This window comes from Mchenga conophoros, linkage group LG10 (genome assembly GCF_057382185.1).
Source record: "Mchenga conophoros isolate Kocher_MC1m ecotype Shallow Benthic linkage group LG10, M_conophoros_male_GT1.1, whole genome shotgun sequence".
NCBI classification, from domain to species: domain Eukaryota; kingdom Metazoa; phylum Chordata; class Actinopteri; order Cichliformes; family Cichlidae; genus Mchenga; species Mchenga conophoros.
In genome coordinates, this window is record NC_140535.1 from 308,227 (window position 1) to 327,127 (window position 18,901).

General features: G+C 40.4%; 3 pseudogenes; 2 read left to right on the forward strand and 1 right to left on the reverse strand.

Moving 5' to 3' along the window:
* The first annotated feature begins 286 nt into the window (after positions 1-286).
* On the forward strand, positions 287-962 carry LOC146565132 (stonustoxin subunit beta-like; annotated as a pseudogene).
* An 11,846-nt stretch (positions 963-12,808) lies between these two features.
* LOC146565133 (uncharacterized) lies at positions 12,809-13,447 on the reverse strand (annotated as a pseudogene).
* Positions 13,448-15,516: 2,069 nt separating this feature from the next.
* LOC146565134 (neoverrucotoxin subunit alpha-like) overlaps positions 15,517-18,901 on the forward strand; it is a 30,578-nt pseudogene continuing 27,193 nt past the window's right edge.

The window sequence follows — 18,901 nt, forward strand, 5'->3', positions numbered from 1 at the left end:
TTTGTCACGTACACAGTCATACACAGTACGATATGTAGTGAAATGCTTGGACAACTGCTCGTGACCTAAAGAAAACAAAAAAGGAAAAGGCTATGAATAAGAAAGGAAATAAATATGAAAAATTAAAAAGGGTAAATTTAACTAGGAAGGAATAAAATATAAATTAAGGTTAAAAATGAAATAACTGTACATAGGTGTATGACACATTACAAGAACTAAAACAATTGTTTGAGCTTTAATTGTATACCTCAGACTGTTAAATGAATTAAAACTCCTCCTCCTCGGCATGCGCTTTGAGGATTTGCACAGTTAGTATGACCCAGGGGTGTTAATTCATTTAGACTAAGGTATTCATCCTGCTGTAACTTAGAAGAGATCTGCAATGGACAGACAGAGGTGTCAGTGGTACTATCGTGAATTGCGAATTGTGATTCAGCCTCATTCTCTCCTTCAGATGCCCGTGATCTCACCCTGGATCCAAACACAGCAAAGAACCAACTCATATTGTCTGAAGGAAACAAGAAGGCAACACGAGGAGAGATGCAGTCGTATCCCGACCTTCCTGAGAGGTTCCTCGGGTTTTGTGCAGAGAGGCTCTAACTGGGCGTTGTTACTGGGAGGTAGAGTGGAGTACCAGCTCTGGCATGGTTGATGTAGGTGTTAGCTACAAGTGCCTTGAGAGGAAAGGAAGTGGTGCAACATGCATGCTTGGATGTTATGATTTGTCCTGGAGTCTTCACTGTTTACACCTTCCTTTAAGACTGCCTCTGACTTTCTGTGCAAAACATAATATGATGACCATTGAATACCCTGGTCCTACTGGTTGCCCAAAACTGGGAGTGTTTCTTGATTGGCCTGCAGGTACTCTTTCCTACTATAAAGTCTCATCTCACAAACTGAGCCACACCTTCAGAACCAAATTCTCTGAGCCTGTTTATCCAGGCTTCATCTTTGAGGCCTGATAAACGATTACTTGTCCCTGTGTCTGTGAAGCTGGTGATACATGACTCAACTTAAGTTCATTTGATGTCCAAGTATGTGAGTCAGAGAGAGTTAAAGGGAATTTCTGTCATTTTCAGTTTACACAGTGTGTAATACCTTTTATCCCTCTTTTCAACATTCATACTTTCATTGATCCTGCAATTTAATTCTGTTCACAATCTCAGCTGTTTCCTTGTGATGATTTGATAAGATTGAAGTTTTTCCTCATTTTCTGATGTTTTGTTTTGCTGCATTTGATCAGCTGATTGATTAGAAAACACTTTAAAAATATATTTTTTTACATTCACTCCCGCACTCACACCTATGGGCAATTTGGATTAATCAATTAACCTATCCGTGATTTGTACAGCCCAGTGCGTGCTCCTAACCCAGGGGAAACAAATTCTGTTGGGGAGACCTACCTCGGCACTAGGGCTGGGTCTCCTCACTGATTTATAAAATAGACTGGATTCCGATTCGATTCAGTTTTGCCTCAGACAGTCTGAAATATTAAGATTATGATCATTTATCAGTACTGACACTTGTGAGACTTTATCAGAGGTGCGAGCAACAGAGGCCTTTGTGTCAAAGTAACTGAGGATAAAACACAGAAAAACATGAAGGAGATTTTCCTGGCCTGGCTTTTTAAAACAGATAACGTTAGAAATATTCTGCAGTAGTTCAAAAACTGAAGAAAACCATGAATCAACATCTGAACATTATGCTGCTGAAGTGAAGCAAGCTTACAGTTACAGAGGCTTTATTAGAGACACAGCTAAGAGTTTTGTAACTTGGCATCATTTTAAAAAGTTTACATTTCTTTGGTATTGAACAGCGGAAAAGAGGCTTTATTGTCAGAAGTCATTTTTGAGAAAATTTATTTATTTTGAATTTTGGTTCAGTGGTGGTGACTTCCTGTTTTATTTTGACAGTCCCTCATCGTGTATGTAATGTTTAGTTTTGTTTCCCCTGTCTCGTCAGTTAGATTCTGCCAAGGTGTGTTTCCAGGTGAGTAAGTAAAGTTTACTTATTAAGCGCCTTTCATAGACAGGCAATCACAAAGCGCTGTACACAAAGGTTAAAATAAACTTAATACACAGTTAAGTAACAAAACAGACAATATCCATTTCTTCCATTTCTGAATGATGGCTTGAACAGTGCTCCGTGGGATGTTCAAGGCTTGGGAAATTGTAGCCTAAGCCTGTTTTAAATGTCTCAATAACTTTATCCCTGACCTGTCTGGTGAGTTCTTTGGACTTCATGGTGTTGTTGCTCCCAATATTCTCTTAGACAACCTCTGAGGCCGTCACAGAGCAGCCGTATTTGTACTGACATTAGATTACACACAGGTGCACTCTGTTTAGTCATTAGCACTCATCAGGCAACGTCTATGGACAACTGACTGCACTCAGACCAGAGGGGGCTGAATAATTACGCACACCCCACTTTGCAGTTATTTATTTGTAAGAAATCTTTCGAATCATGAATGATTTTCGTTCCACTTTTCACATGTGCACCACTTTGTGTTGGTCTTTCACGTGGAATTCCAATAAAGCTGATTCATGTATGTGGCTGTAATGTGACAAAATGTGGGAAAGTTCAAGGGGGCCCAATACTTTTGCATCCACTGTACCTGCCAAAAACTTCAACCTGTTGAGTACGATTTTATGGTCAATGGTGTCGAAGGCTGCGCTGAGACAAAATGATCACAGAACAATTTCCTGCATCAGAAGACGTTAATAGATTATTATAGACCCTTAAGAGAGCCGTCTCAGTGGAGTCCTGCTTTTTAAAGCCATATTGAAAAGGGGCAAAAATCTGTAATCTGCACAGTAAGGACCTGAACTGATTTTCAACAAGTTTTTGACACCCCCTTTATAATTGCTTATAAATGGCAATTTTGAAATAGGCCGATTATTACCAGCAGAGCTAGTTTTTTCAATAGAGGAGTTACCTCAGCATGTTTAAAATAAGATGGACCACAGCCTTGTATCAGTGAACTGTTGATGATGGATAGCAATGTGGGGCCAATACTGGTCAGAGTCCCAGACAGGACAGAGGGAGGTAATATATCTAAGGAGCATGATGAGGATTTCATTTGACCTGTTACTGTAGTTAAGTCATTGAGTGTGATTGGAGAAAAAGAAGTAAATGACCCAAGAAACACGGGGACATCTTCATAAGGGGAAGCACTTGAGGAGATTTTGGATCACACATTCATCACCATATTTACAAACAGCATATTGAAATGTTGGAGAAACAATGCTGTTGATAGTTTCAATTAGTGTCGTGGTTCTGAGTCGGATAATTCATTGTTTATGCTTTGATTATTAATATATCTTGTTTTGGTTAAATTCCTGTTGTATCTTGTGGAGTTGTTTAGTTCTTTAGCACTGCTTTTATGCCTCCCCTGTCAGCTGTGTCCCCTTGTCTAGTCTCGTCTTTGTGAATTGTGGTGCTTCCTGTTGTACTTTGAAGGTCCGTGTCTTATGTCACCGTATTCTGTTTTGCTTCCTCCCTGTCTCTTTAATGAGGTTCAGCTGTGTCCCCCTCCTGTGTGCCATTCCCTTGTTTCCCTCTGTGTGTTTATAGAGTGTGCTTCTCTCTGTCCCTTTTCGGCCATCTGCTTGTCATCCCCTGTGTTACCTCTACGTTTCTCCTGCCTACTTTCCCGTGTCACCTCTGCTCGCCGCCTTCAGGTTATTTTTTTTATTCCTAGTTTTACCCAGTTTAGGTTCTGTTAGCTCCATGTCAGTCGTTCTTGGTTTTGTTTGTATTTCACCACCTACTGTAAATAAAGATCTCAATTGTAAGTTAGTCGCCTCACTTGGGTCCTTTGTCTCACCACTACACGTCTGCCGTCGCAGCCATGAAAACAATATGATTGTTATGAGGATTTATAAGATTATTGAAGTAAGAGGATCTTGCCTGTTTCACTGAGTTATTGTATAAGTGAAGAAGTTCTCTGAAGTGTTCATGATGGACACCCAGACCAGTGGACTTCCACAGACACTCTGCTTTCTGACAGGAACATCGAAGTCCACGAGTTTAATTATTTAACAAGGGTGTGCGGGAGCTAATCAGAATCAGAATCAGAATCAGAATACTTTATTCATCCCGAGGGAAATTAGGGTTACAGCAGGCAGCACGCTAATGGCGCATGTGCACTTACAAAGGAACCTTCTGACCAACTTTACACAAACATCACATTGGGCAGACATGTCATAAAGGTAGGCTGATAGGAAAAAACAACGAAAATACACTACATGAGGTAAGAGGAGGAGAAAAAAAACTCCACTCAGACTTTAACACTGTCTAGTCACTTTAACAAACTGTGGAGTTTAGACATTTCATTTAAATGAAATGACGTGTACAAATGAATATTATGTGACATAAAAGAGTCACATTATTCAATCTTTGAGTCACAGGCTGTCCTCCCTCTTCACCACAGCCATTTCAATGAAAAAATTCACTAGCATGCGTCCTTCTGCATTTCTCTCCTTAACACCAGACCTACCCAACACCACCTCATCAGCTCTGTTCCTTCAAGTATATGTCCATTGAAGTCTGTGTCAGTCACCACTCTCTCCCGTCTGAGGACTGTCTCTACCACTTCATCCAAGTTACTTCATAATTCCTCCCAGTTTCTTTTGGCACCTTGTTCACAAACAGCACTGGAGGCAGTCGTTGATAATCCAGGCCCCAACCACGCCAGTATGGAGATCTCATTTGTGCTGATCTGCATGTTTACACTGGACGCCCTTTCTGACCCAATCCCAATCCTCATTTATCGAGGCTTGGGACTAGGACTACACTAGGACTACACTATCTTGTGGCTGGGTTAAATAAGTAATCAGGTGTGATCAATTAATATTTTAACATGTGAAGAGAATGGAATATACTTACTTTTGTAATCTAGTAATGCGACTGTGATTACATTAAACATGTTACTATCCAGTTCTGTGCTCATTACATTCGAATTCAGTTTGTTTTTACTTTCAGCTTAGCCCCTTTTCCACTAGCACTTACTCCGACTGACTCGTCATAGCACGATGATATACCTGCCGTGGCTTTTAATCAGACTCGGGGACCATGACTTTGTTTTTTCTAGTGATTTCCCACGATTTTGATTTCCATGAACGAGGCACTCTCATGACTCATCATTGACGCCACTGACCAGCCAATCTCGGAACATTTGGAGCGATCACTTGGATTGCTGGTACCAGGTACTATGACCTAATGGAAAACCTTGTAACCGTCGCAAGATGATTCGAGTAGGTACTAATGGACTTGTATGTCACTGAGTCACACCAGTGGGAATGAGAATGGCCTGCAAAACAAACCTCTGTAAGACTGCAGTTTTAATTCATTGTCACCAGTGTTTATGACCTTCATTTCTTGGTGTAATAACAGTCAGATTGAACGTTTGTACTTGAAAATAATCTTGTAGCTCTGAACAAATTTTTTTGGTGTATGATGACAAGGTGTCTTAACCACAATATAGTTTCATGTTAGATTGAAATTATACAAACTGCTTTCATATTTGGTTAAACTGCCCTACGTGGAATTGCCAGAAGAAACTCCAGAAATTCAAGGAAACACAATCCAGGGAATTTTACAAACATGAATCCTTTCCTTATTTGCCACAAATGAATGAGCTCCATCAGTCAAGCACAACACTGCATTTATTATTTAAGTATAGTTGTTGAGAAAAGTTATGTAAAGCACGTTTTAAAATGATAACTTTCACAGTTTCTGTTTTGTCTGTTCAGCCAGTGCCTTATAAAACAACATTAATTAATGTGGTTTAGGACTGAAGAAGCTTCTTGGATGAGAGGTGAAACGTCTTCAAGAAACTCAACGAAGTCCAGTCGCTTTCTTGCAAAGCTCCTTAGACAACATTGGTTAATATACAAAAATTAGACATCAGTTAAAACATTAACTGAAACATTTAAAGGTTATCTTTGATATTTAGAGTTCATATTTAATGTGGCTATAAAAACGGCTTACAGGGAGTGCAGAATTATTAGGCAAGTTGTATTTTTGAGGAATAATTTTATTATTGAACAACAACCATGTTCTCAATGAACCCAAAAAACTCATTAATATCAAAGCTGAATGTTTTTGGAAGTAGTTTTTAGTTTGTTTTTACTTTTAGCTATTTTAGGGGGATATCTGTGTGTGCAGGTGACTATTACTGTGCATAATTATTAGGCAACTTAACAAAAAACAAATATATACCCATTTTAATTATTTATTTTTACCAGTGAAACCAATATAACATCTCCACATTCACAAATATACATTTCTGACATTCAAAAACAAAACAAAAACAAATCAGCGACCAATATAGCCACCTTTCTTTGCAAGGACACTCAAAAGCCTGCCATCCATGGATTCTGTCAGTGTTTTGATCTGTTCACCATCAACATTGCGTGCAGCAGCAACCACAGCCTCCCAGACACTGTTCAGAGAGGTGTACTGTTTTCCCTCCTTGTAAATCTCACATTTGATGATGGACCACAGGTTCTCAATGGGGTTCAGATCAGGTGAACAAGGAGGCCATGTCATTAGTTTTTCTTCTTTTATACCCTTTCTTGCCAGCCACGCTGTGGAGTACTTGGACGCGTGTGATGGAGCATTGTCCTGCATGAAAATCATGTTTTTCTTGAAGGATGCAGACTTCTTCCTGTACCACTGCTTGAAGAAGGTGTCTTCCAGAAACTGGCAGTAGGACTGGGAGTTGAGCTTGACTCCATCCTCAACCCGAAAAGGCCCCACAAGCTCATCTTTGATGATACCAGCCCAAACCAGTACTCCACCTCCACCTTGCTGGCGTCTGAGTCGGACTGGAGCTCTCTGCCCTTTACCAATCCAGCCACGGGCCCATCCATCTGGCCCATTAAGGCTCACTCTCATTTCATCAGTCCATAAAACCTTAGAAAAATCAGTCTTGAGATATTTCTTGGCCCAGTCTTGACGTTTAAGCTTGTGTGTCTTGTTCAGTGGTGGTCGTCTTTCAGCCTTTCTTACCTTGGCCATGTCTCTCTGAGTATTGCACGCCTTGTGCTTTTGGGCACTCCAGTGATGTTGCAGCTCTGAAATATGGCCAAACTGGTGGCAAGTGGCATCTTGGCAGCTGCACGCTTGACTTTTCTCAGTTCATGGGCAGTTATTTTGCGCCTTGGTTTTTCCACACGCTTCTTGCGACCCTGTTGACTATTTTGAATGAAACGCTCGATTGTTCGATGATCACGCTTCAGAAGCTTTGCAATTTTGAGACTGCTGCATCCCTCTGCAAGATATCTCACTATTTTTGACTTTTCTGAGCCTGTCAAGTCCTTCTTTTGACCCATTTTGCCAAAGGAAAGGACGTTGCCTAATAATTATGCACTCCCTGATATAGGGTGTTGATGTCATTAGACCACACCCCTTCTCATTACAGAGATGCACATCACCTAATATGCTTAATTGGTAGTAGGCTTTCGAGCCTATACAGCTTGGAGTAAGACAACATGCATGAAGAGGATGATGTGGACAAAATACTCATTTGCCTAATAATTCTGCACTCCCTGTATAAAAATGGTAGAGGGGATCGCAAATTCAAAAAACTCTATTCTGAAGTCTATTCTGAAGTACACGTTTGGACAGAACCAACTGCTGACATGACTGAGTTTTTCACAACATGAACCACGATTTTTAGGTTCCCAGTTCCTTTCAGGTTTTAAATCATACGTATTGCACGTCTTGCATCTTTTTGCCCAAGTTTATAGATCCGTGTTACATGTTGAGTAGGGTTAGGGTTACTCTGTTGTCTTACTTCCTCTTTTAGTTGGTAAAATGACCAACTGTCAGCTGACTGCAGCAAAATAAAATAAAAACGCATACCATGATGTTAGAGGAATGAGAGCAACACGAAACTGTGGTGACTTTGAGTAAAACAGTGAAATGAACAGAGCTAATCACAGAATTCAGTTTGTTTATACATGGTGTGCTGTAGTTACGAATTCAATCTAATGTTGTTTACACTGAGGACTCAAGCACAGGACACAATGGAAAAGAATGGTGAGATTACACAACTAGATACTTCAACCACTCTTAACCTAAGATTAGCTGTTCATAACACTTCCTACGTTGGAATAGACGTCAGCACGAACTATCGCATGTACGCCATTACCTGCCAGAAACCGGAAGTAACGCCATTTTCACGGAAAATGTATTTTTTTCAGGCCTTATAAGCCTATACTGGCGTTTTTAAAAGTCATGTTTGACTTTAGGCTTTTCTGTACAGATTCTGAGATGCTTAGAACTCAAATTGCACTGCTGGAAATAGTTTATTTTGATCCACATGCTGTTTTTGTTTTTTGTTTTTTTTGCAAATTTGCGTTATGATATTTATTTTTGTTTTTCCTGAAGTATATAAAAATTGGTGTGTCTCAAAAATAAAACTATGCAGATACTCAAAATAAATTTCCTGTGGTGGGAAACTATTTTGTATATACAGTTTTAAGGGGTTAAACCTCTTAAATTTCTCTAACTAGAAGTATATGTATAAAAAACTACAACAATTTTCTTTTCTTTTTTTTTGCAGTTTATTGCACTTTTTTTGCAATTTATATAGTTACTATGGACTTAATGCATACGTATTATTAAAATTTGGGCTATAACAGTTGTATTGATGGATAGCAACTTGAAATGTTCCCAAAAATGGTACTAAAGTATGTAAAAGTAGAAAGATAAGTCAGGATTCAGCCACCACTGATTCCTTGAAATCGGGAATCAGTAACTGAAAGAGGATTCAAATGTTTAAAGGCCAGTAGTCTGTTTGTCTGTTATCTGAGGATGGTAGCTATACAACAGACTCACTTCAGCTCCTAAAGCATATCAGAAAGCTTTCCATATGTGGTTTGCTGTATGACAAGCTTGGCTGTTCCTAGAGACTAGACTGGTGTTGAGGAATCAAAGTACTTTCTCATGTCTCATTCATCGAATCAAATATACATTTATACAGCACTTTAAGCCATGCTAAGCGCTTTCCAACATCCAGACTTCAATGGATGCATTAAGGGAAACTCGGGGCACAGTTTGGCATGCAGTATAGAGGAGCCAAGGATCAATTGACCAGCCTTAACCTCCTAGGACCTGGCATCCACATATGTGGACATCACATTTTGGGTTATTTAGACCAAAATACTCAATTTTGCTTTACAAGGGCCTGATATCCACTTACGAGGATGTTATACTGCTACTGTTCTATCTAAATTTAAACAAATATCCTCATATGTGGAGCTCATTTTTCTTAGAAATAAAAATTAGGTAAAAAAAAAATCTGGTAATTCTTTGTTTTTACATTCTTCAGGTCCCAATCAGCCCAAATATCAAGGAGATATAAAAATTGCATCCAGTGGAAGAGTTCGGGTCTTAGGAGGTTAAGATTGAGTGACTACTCACTCTACTACTCTTCCATTTAAAGCACAAACAGGAATAACATTGGTGGAAAAACGTGCACTTGCATCAACCATACTTTAAACTTTTTTCCTACTTTTTTGTCTTTTACTTAGTATTGTAGAGTGTTAGTTTGCTTAAATAGTTTTCTCTCAAAGATCCGAGTTGAGAGAGTTTTTGTTCTCCTTATATACCGTATTTTTTGGACCATAAGGAGCACCGGATTACAAGGCGTATTATGCCAAACAAAACAGTCAGATAAGTCAAACTTTACTCAACTCATTCTTCTTGCTTCCTCCACTTCTGTACCATTGATTCATTAATGTTGAAAGCGTCTTGTAGCTGCTCTATTCCCATGTTGTTGCAGTATATTAATGACTAAGTTTGGTCCGTTTACAGCATCCTGCCATGCGATTGCATTTGTCTCTAACCATCAGGAACCCTCACGTTAACTTTTATCGAGTGGAAAAAAGTTAGCGTTCATCCTCCAGCTTCACTGTGTTTATGCTATGCTATGCTAACATAACCCAACTACAGTAACCCTACAAACGTCACTGCTGTTTAGTTTTTTGTCTTCATTTATGTTGGAAGTGATTGCAGAGCTGTACGTTTTAATTTTTTCAGAAACCTCTCAGTCAGAACATGCTATATTATATATGTATATATATATATATATATATATATATGGTATATTATCTTTAGGTAGAAACTAGCGAGCTAACTTCCTGCTAACTTGTAACTCCCTTAAATGTAATAAATTGTGTTTTCATGGATACCTGGATGTTACTTAATTAACTTAATTGTTACACCTGGTAAAGCAGCATTGCTGATCACTTTTTTAGTGTGACAAGTCAACCTGAAAAATCATCTGAAATTGTGGGCTGGCCAAAAAACTGCTCAAACTCTTTGACAAAACAAGCATGGGTTACGGCTTAATTTTTTGCCAGAACTGCCAGCCCAATTTAAAGTAAATTTTCTCAGCAAACTCACTACTTTAACAAAGCTAGAGTACTCTGAAGCGTAGTATTAAGAGAGCTGACCAAAAATTAAACCATACTACATAATAATTTCTGTCTTTCATCAATTGGATCCCATTCCTATAAGACTGTTAAAAACGTTGTACCATTAAGTAATGCTTCAGTTTTAAATTGGAACAATTAATCTGTTAACAGGATATGTGCAACAACCTTTCACAGTGGCTGGCAAACAGGGAAATGAATCATGTCTGTGTTTTCCTGAATTTCAGTTTCTACCACGTTGGCAGCTTACTCAAAAGTGGAAGCCAGTTTGCACCATTTCAATTCAACATGAAACTTTAATGTGGTTTAGACCTCCAGTCACCACAGTCCAAAATGACTTGTTCAAGGCTACAAAGTTTTTCAAGTACAAGTGTTTCAGCTACAGTTGTGATTACACAAAGAAATGAATGGCTCATGCACTGCAGTAATGAGCTAAGGCTTTAGAGCAGGCCATTATTATTCCCATTGGAGAGGCTCGGTAACAGAAGATGTGATTTAGGGGAAGGTTATTTGGTGTTGGGGAGATGAGTCAGCCATTCCCAACTTTTACATTGTACAGGGTTACTCAGAACCCTTTTTTGTACGTAAACAAAACCAGTAAGTGAAAGAAAAAGTAACAAGCGAGAGGTTCAAATGGGACCCAAACCAGGATCTCCATCTCAGGATCTCTGTCAGACATGGGTGAGACACAGAATCCAAGCAGAGGAAAAGGTGAGTCTAAAACGTAATAATTTAAATTATATTAAAAATTTACTTTACAATATAAAGTGCTTTTTGATAATTGTGACTGAGTCCTAAATAAATAAAAACTGTAGCTGAAACTGAATTTAAATGTAGGCCTGGTTGATTGTAATATATTTAATGTAACCAAGACATGCATAATTGGATTACAAAAAAGTGAATATATTCCACTCTCATTACATTTAAATATTACTTACATTGTCTCTTTAACATATGACAGATGACAAATATTAAAATATTATTTATGATATATATACACGACACTGATGTTTTATGTGATAAATTGCCCTGTAAGTGCCAATTGTGGAAGATGAAATTCTCCCAAGGTGCCGAAAGTAAAGACATTTAAAAAATATTATGTTAAAAGTTTCAGTACTGATTTATCATTTTTTACTCAAGTAATGGTAAAAGACATACAGACTCTGAAATGTACTCAAAGTTAAAATAAGTTTTTTCAGGGACATTTCCACCAGCTATTTTTTTAAAGCTAACTAAACCTCATGTTTTATTTATAATAAAATAATAATACAATGAAATATAAACATCATTTTTAAAAACTGAATGAACTGACAAAACTTAAACATCCTTTTTGTAAAACACAAGCAGAGAAAAAAAACACTTCTTCTTTTTTAAAGAAAAAAGGTCATTGCGTTGTAGGCCACTGACTGCCTCCAAACCTAATTATCTTTGGCTGTCATGGTTCATTTCCATGTCTGATACCCTTTATGTAACCTAACACTGACCATGAGCCCCACAGCTGCTCTGCACCAGTCCAGTACTCCATACGTACTGGTGCAACATGCCATAAGCTCCCTTTCTATACAACATTTGAAGAACATGCAAGTTAATATAGTTCAATCTCTGATGTATCACAATATGAAAAAAATAACTTCACGTCTTGTACAGATCCAGTGTCTGACAAACTCTAAAAAGAATGAGGACCTAATATTTAAGCTTTAAATTTGGGGTTTATCAAATGTCACTTTGCAGTCCTTAACTTTAAAATATAACATTTCTCTGTTCTGTCTTTCTTATCTTTCTCTTTGTGAAGTTCTCTCTCATTCTTTTTTCTCCCTGTGAAACACACTAGCTGTTCGTTTAGCTAGCAGACACACAGTGCAGCAATCTGAACACAAATTGTTTTGTTTTGAACATATTGTTTGCTGATATTTGTTGATAAATGTTTTGAAATGTTTGTTGAATTTAAAATTATCTGTAACTTTGAAATAAGTTACTTCCTTTATGCTTGCTTCTCTTCTGTAGCACTAGCTTTATGCTGAAATATTGTACAAGTTATGGGCATCTGCTCAAAAATTACAGTTTTTGCCCATTTAATCCCTGATTATTGCACTATAAATGCTGTATAAATTGTTTTTTTGTTTTTTGTTGTTATGTTTTGTTTTTTGCTTCTTAAATCTCATTGTGTGTTATAAACCCTGGAAATGGATAGACAATCAGGATTTTGTTTTATGTGTTACTTTTCCTGCCATTTAGGTTTAAATTGATTTGATGTCTAGAATTTGAATATGAATATGAATATGTTGAGTGACTAACAATTTCCCTCAAATGCATTAAACCAAAAGTAATGAGCCTGTTGTGAAAATTCAGAATGGAGATATGTATCAGCCACCCGGACAGCTGCAGCAACAATCGGTTTGCATAACCAAAGAATTTCTGCACAAACTGTCAGAAACCGTCTCAGGGAAGCTCATCTGCATGCTCGTCGTCCTCATCAGGGTCGTCATCGTAACCGACTTGAGTCGGCAAACACTCACATCGATTTGGCACGTTGGAGAGGCATTCTGTTCACAGATGAGTCCCGGTTTTCACTGTTTAGGGCAGATAGCAGACAGCGTGTGTGGCGTCGTGTGCGTGAGTGGTTTGCTGATGTCAGCGTTGTGGATCGAGTGGCCCATGGTGGCGGTGGGATTCTGGCATGAGCAGGCGTATGCTATGGACAACGAACACAGGTGTATTTTCTTGATGGCATTTTACCGTACCGTGACAAGATCCTGAGGCCCATTGTTAAGCCATTCATGCACGACCATCACCTCATGTTGCAGCATGATAACGCACGGCTCCATATTGCAAGGATCTGTAGGCAATTCCTGGAAGCTGAAAACATCCCAGTTCTTGCATGGCCAGCATACTCACCAGACATATCACCCAATGAGCATGTTTGGGATGCTCTGGATGGGTGTTCCAGTTCCTGCCAATATTCAGCAACTTCACACAACTATTGAAGAGGAGTGGACCAACATTCCACAGGCCACGGTCAACAACCTGATCAACTCTATGCGACGGAGATGTGTTGCCCTGCGTGAGGCAAACTGACTGCTTTTCTGTCCCTCTTTGTTGTTGCATGCTGGAAAGTGGTTCTGACACTCACTAGTCCTCAACCTCCTTTCTATCACTTAGCGTACATTCTCAGCTTACTCCTCGCCCTTTCACTCCTAGCATTCAGTGCAATCCTCATCCATGTAGTGGAGGTGGCTGATGTTAGGTTCATTCTTTAGTCAGTATTAGTTGCCAGTCTTGTTGATGATCTGGCTTAAATGATTCAGACCTATGCAAAACAGCAGTGAGGACAGAGCGTCTCCTGGATAATTTCCACTTGTGATGGCAGCTTGCAGAATTGGCTTGAAGTTGTCCTCTAGTGTTGTTCACCACATCCCCACTGAGTTCCTGATGAAGGCTCTTAGGGTCCCATTGAGCTTGTACAGTCTGAGGCATTCCAGGATCCATGTGTGAGGCATTGATCATAGGCTTTCTTGTAGTCAGTCCAGATGGTGAACAGGTTAGTCAGCCTGGTCTTACAATCTCAAGTGTCCAACTGTTCATGTTTGATTCCCTTTCTTGGATGTCTGCCACTGTGACAGTTAGTGGATCCTGTTCAGGGAGGTTATTATGGTCTGCTCTTAGATCCACTAGCCACTGTTGTTGTGTGTTGCATACCTCTCCCATATGGTCTTCCAGTATTGTTCCATCTCCAGCCTTGTTGGGGCTTTTCTGTTATTGTTCTCCTATCACAGAGTACACCTTCGATGGTTGAATGGAAAACAGCTGATCTATTTTCCTGCCTTCTGTCTCTCTGGTATACCACTTCAAGTGGCTGAGCAAGGGTGTAACTTTGTTTGGTCAGGTACACGCAACTTGTAGTAGTGTAGGCACCCTTTTTTCATCACACCTTTCTGCAGTTCCAATAGTTCTCCAGAAACTTTCCTGCTGCCTTGGTCTTTGCCTCTAGTCTCCTTTTTTATGGAGGGCACTGCTCCTTGTAGATCAATTGGTTGGTTTCTTGATGACTGGAGTAGGGATTGTCCATGATGGTGCAAACACCTTTTCTAGTAGACTCCCAGAGGGTACTTCACGTAGTCTTGATAGTCGGTCATGGAGGGTGTATGTTTCTTTAATGTACGACCTGTTTCTGGGGTTTGATACTTAATCTTGGAGGGTGGGGATGAAGACAGCTTTCCCCTGACCTGACGTCCTGTTATGTATTTTATATACAGTTAAAGGAACAATTATTCCTCAGAGTATAGCCTCAATTCAGTTAAACGTTTGGGATACTGATCTGGTCAGTTAGGAGCTGAATCAGTTCCAGCTTCTCTGTGTATATATAGTATATATTATTAGTATATATTATTCTCAGTGCTGTCAATAGATAAAATTTAAAAAAAATTAATCTCAAAATTTTCTGTAATTAATCGTGATTAATAGAAATTACTTGATCAATAGCCTGGTTACAATAACAATGATTTTTTTCAACTTCATATTTAAGCTTCTAACAGACATTTATGCAATATAATGAACTAAATGCAGAACAAACACAAAGAATTTATGCTTAAATTCAAAGATAATTTGAATAGTTTTCTTCAATCTTCTAACACAGGTTCTCTCCTGTGAAATACAACTTTTTAAAAAACCTATACACTAATAGGTAAGTATACACTAATATATAATATATTATTAGTGCTGTCAAACAATTAAAATGTTTAATCAGATTTGTCACAGGGTTACAGTGGATTAATTTTGATTCATCACAATTAAATATCATTCATTTTTATTCTATATTAATCACATTTCATTTTGCATGAGCAAACAGACTAGGGAAAAAAAGGGGAAATATAAGCACTTACTTCCAGTGCTCCCCGTGCGTGGCAGCCTGTTACAGCAGCTCAGCTCATTCTGAGCTTCTTTCTTATCTCCTCTTTATTTTTCTCATAATTTTTTGTAACTAAAGTTTTAGCAATTAGATTCTGCAATCATGGAGTACCGTTTTGTGCTAGTCTTGGTTGTCTTTCTCCATTTTTTTCCACCTTTTTCACCCATGTCTGGGAACCCAGCACATGGATCCTTTGTTTACAGTAGGGATCAGCTGTTAGCGCTGCGTCCCGCAGCGGAGCTGCCGGCGGACAGGCACGACATTCCCAGCGAGCTGAGGAGGAAAAGACGTGGGTGTCGTGCTGGGAGGGAGCGCCTTCGCCCAAGAAGGAAGCATTATAGACCATCTCTCCCTTCTGCAATCACTGGAAATGTAAGATCGCTGCCCAATAAGATGGATGAGCTCACGTTGCTAACCTGGTCACAGAGGGAATACCGGTAATGTAGCATCATGCTAACGGAGTCCTGGCTAACATCGCTAACTATGGACACAAGCGTGATTGTACCTGGATTTCAGCTGCTACGGGCGGACAGGACGAGAGAAAGCAGGAAGAGGAAAGGAGGGGGATTGGCAGTGTTTGTGAATGACAGAGGGTGTAACCCCAGACACATCACTGTGAAAGAGAAACTCTGTAGCAGAGACATTGAACTGTTAGCTGTTAGCATGTGTCCGTACTACCTCCCCCGGCGTACTTCCCCCCCCCCCCCCCCTCAGCCAACGCGGATTCAGCCTGTTACTCTCTCCACTCTGTGGTCAGCAGACTGCAAACGCAATCTCCGAGAGCCCTTCTCCTAACATCATGGGACTTTAATCATGTCTCACTGGACTCCACACTGCTCACCTTCACCCAGTATGTGACCTGCCCAACCACAGACAATAAAACACTGGATTTACTGTACACCAATGCAGAAGAGGCATACAGCTCATCACTTCTCCCTCCGCTGCGGAGATCTGATCACAACCTGGTGCACCTTGTCCCTGGTTATGAGCCCTTAGTGCGCAGGGAGCCACCAGCCGACCGCACAGTACAGAGATGGTCAGAGGAGAGCGAGGAGGCTCTTAAGGATTGTTTTCAGTCGACTGTGTGGGAGGTGATCTGTGTTGACCATGGACAGGACATCGACAGCCTTGTGACCTGCAATACGGACTATATTAACTTCTGTGTGGATAACACTGCACCCACCAGGACTGTGCGGAGTTTCTCCAACAACAAACTGTGGATTACCCCAGAAATTAAAGCGTCCTCAAGCAGAAGAGGGGGGCCTTCAAATCCAGAGACAAGGAGGAGTTGAAAAGGGTGCAGAGAGAGCTGAGGGGACTGATAAGGAATGGGAAGGACAGCTACAGGCAGAAGATGGAGAACCAGCTTCAGCAAAACAACGTTGGTGAAGTCTGGAGAGGCCTCAGAACCATCTCAGGCCACAAACATCAGAACTCTCTGCCTGGGAGGGATGTGAGGTGGGCAAATGAACTGAATCATTTCTTCAACAGATTTGATTCATATATGAGACAGTCTCCAACATCGGCTGCAGACTCACCCACCCCCACTGCTGCTGCTCCACCTCTGACACCTCAGACACTTCACACCTCCTCTATTCACCCTGCTCACTCCTCCCCACCCCCAACAACAGCATCCAATACACACTCAACACAAGGCTCCAGCCTGACTCTCTCAAACACACAGGTTAGGAGGGAACTGAGGAGGATTAAAGCCAAGAAGGCAGCGGGTCCAGATGGCATCAGCACAAGGGTCTTCAGGTTCTGTGCAGACCAACTGTGTGGGGTGATGGAGCACCTCTTCAACCTGAGCCTGAGGCTGGAGAGAGTCCCACAGCTCTGGAAAACCTCCTGTGTTGTACCAGTGCCAAAGACTTCACCCCCTAAGGACTTCAACAGCTACAGGCCAGTGGCTCTGACATCCCACCTGATGAAAACCCTGGAGCGGCTGGTCCTGGCTAAGTTTCGGACCTGGTGAGCTCATCACTGGACCCACTTCAGTTGGCCTACCAGCCTGTAATTGGAGCGGATGATGCCGTCATTCACCTCCTACTTCATTCCCTCGCTCACCTGGAGACCGCTGGAAGCACTGTGAGGATCATGTTCTTTGATTTCTCCAGTGCCTTTAACACCATTCTTCCCTCAGTTCTGAAGGACAAGCTGGAGAACTCAGGAGTGGACCATCACCTCACTACCTGGATTCTGGACTACCTCACTGACCAACCACAGTGTGTGAGAATTCAGGGCTGTGTGTTGGACAGGGTTGTCTGCAAAAGGGAATGGTTCTGGCACCGTTCCTCTTCACCATCTACACGGCAGACTTCTCCCACAGCTCCACCCAGTGCTTCCTGCAGGAGTTCTCTGACCACTTGCCAATAGTCGGCCTCATCACTGATGGGGACGACAGGGAGTACAGAGAACTGACCCATGGTTTCACCACGTGGTGATCAGTTGACAGCTTAGCCCATCTCTTTACCCGAGTGTCCAAAACATATGGCCTTGGGTCTGGTGATACGATTACAAAATTGATCATCAAGCTGCAGCCTAGTGTGTCCTGGGGCCACGTGCACTTATGGACACTCTTATGTTCGAACATGGTGTTCTTTATGGTCAAACTGTGGTTTGCACAGAAGTTTAATGACAAAACATTGCTCGGTTCAGATCCAGGAGGCCGTTCCTCCCCATCATACCCATCCAGGTCTCACTGCCATTGCCCACTTGAGCACTGAAGTCTCCCAGTAGGACAACAGAGTCCCCCAGGCGGGGCACCCAGCGAACATCACAAAACAGACATTAGTGATAGGTTAGGCTTTAGAGGGTTAAAGGCCTACAAACAAAAGCCTACAAACAACATAATTTCACATCCACATTTTATATACAGACTGTGTTCAAAGTGGGTTTGATCACATGTTTGATCACATGAAAGAAGCTGAGTGGTCACATTGTATTTATGACCACATGTTTTTATTCATGTAGGAGCATCATCTGTTTTGGAGGTGGCTGCTCTGGGTCAACCTTTCAGTTTAGGGATGCTCTATGATGCACGGAGAGGGAAACTCATCCCAGGTAAAATGTGATTTGTTGTTCAAGCAATCAGCCGTATGGCCAGCAAAAACCCACACTAATTTGTTTCTTAAATGACCTATCTACTTATAGGGTAAGTAGATGCATCAAAGAAATATTTATCATAGCAGCAATGAAATATTAATGACCATTTAATGAAAATACTGTATGAAGAAAATAATAGTTTAAATGAAAAGGGTGAGTAACAAAAGGAGCAAAAAAACCCTTTAAAGAACAGACAACCTTAAGATTAATTCATTTGGAAATCTCTGAAAGAACAGAATAGATTCTGTCTCAAAAAAAACCATTAACAGAATAAAAACTTTGAAGCATGTTTTTTGCAGAGTAAAAACCATGAGATTTCTAACTCTCTAGAGCTTTATGAGTGTTACAGTTTCACTAAAACTGTTTTGAAATTAAGTTTTACATTTTTTAGTACATTTCAAATACAATTTTAATCTATTTCGTTTCTAAACTTTCTAAAGAATTT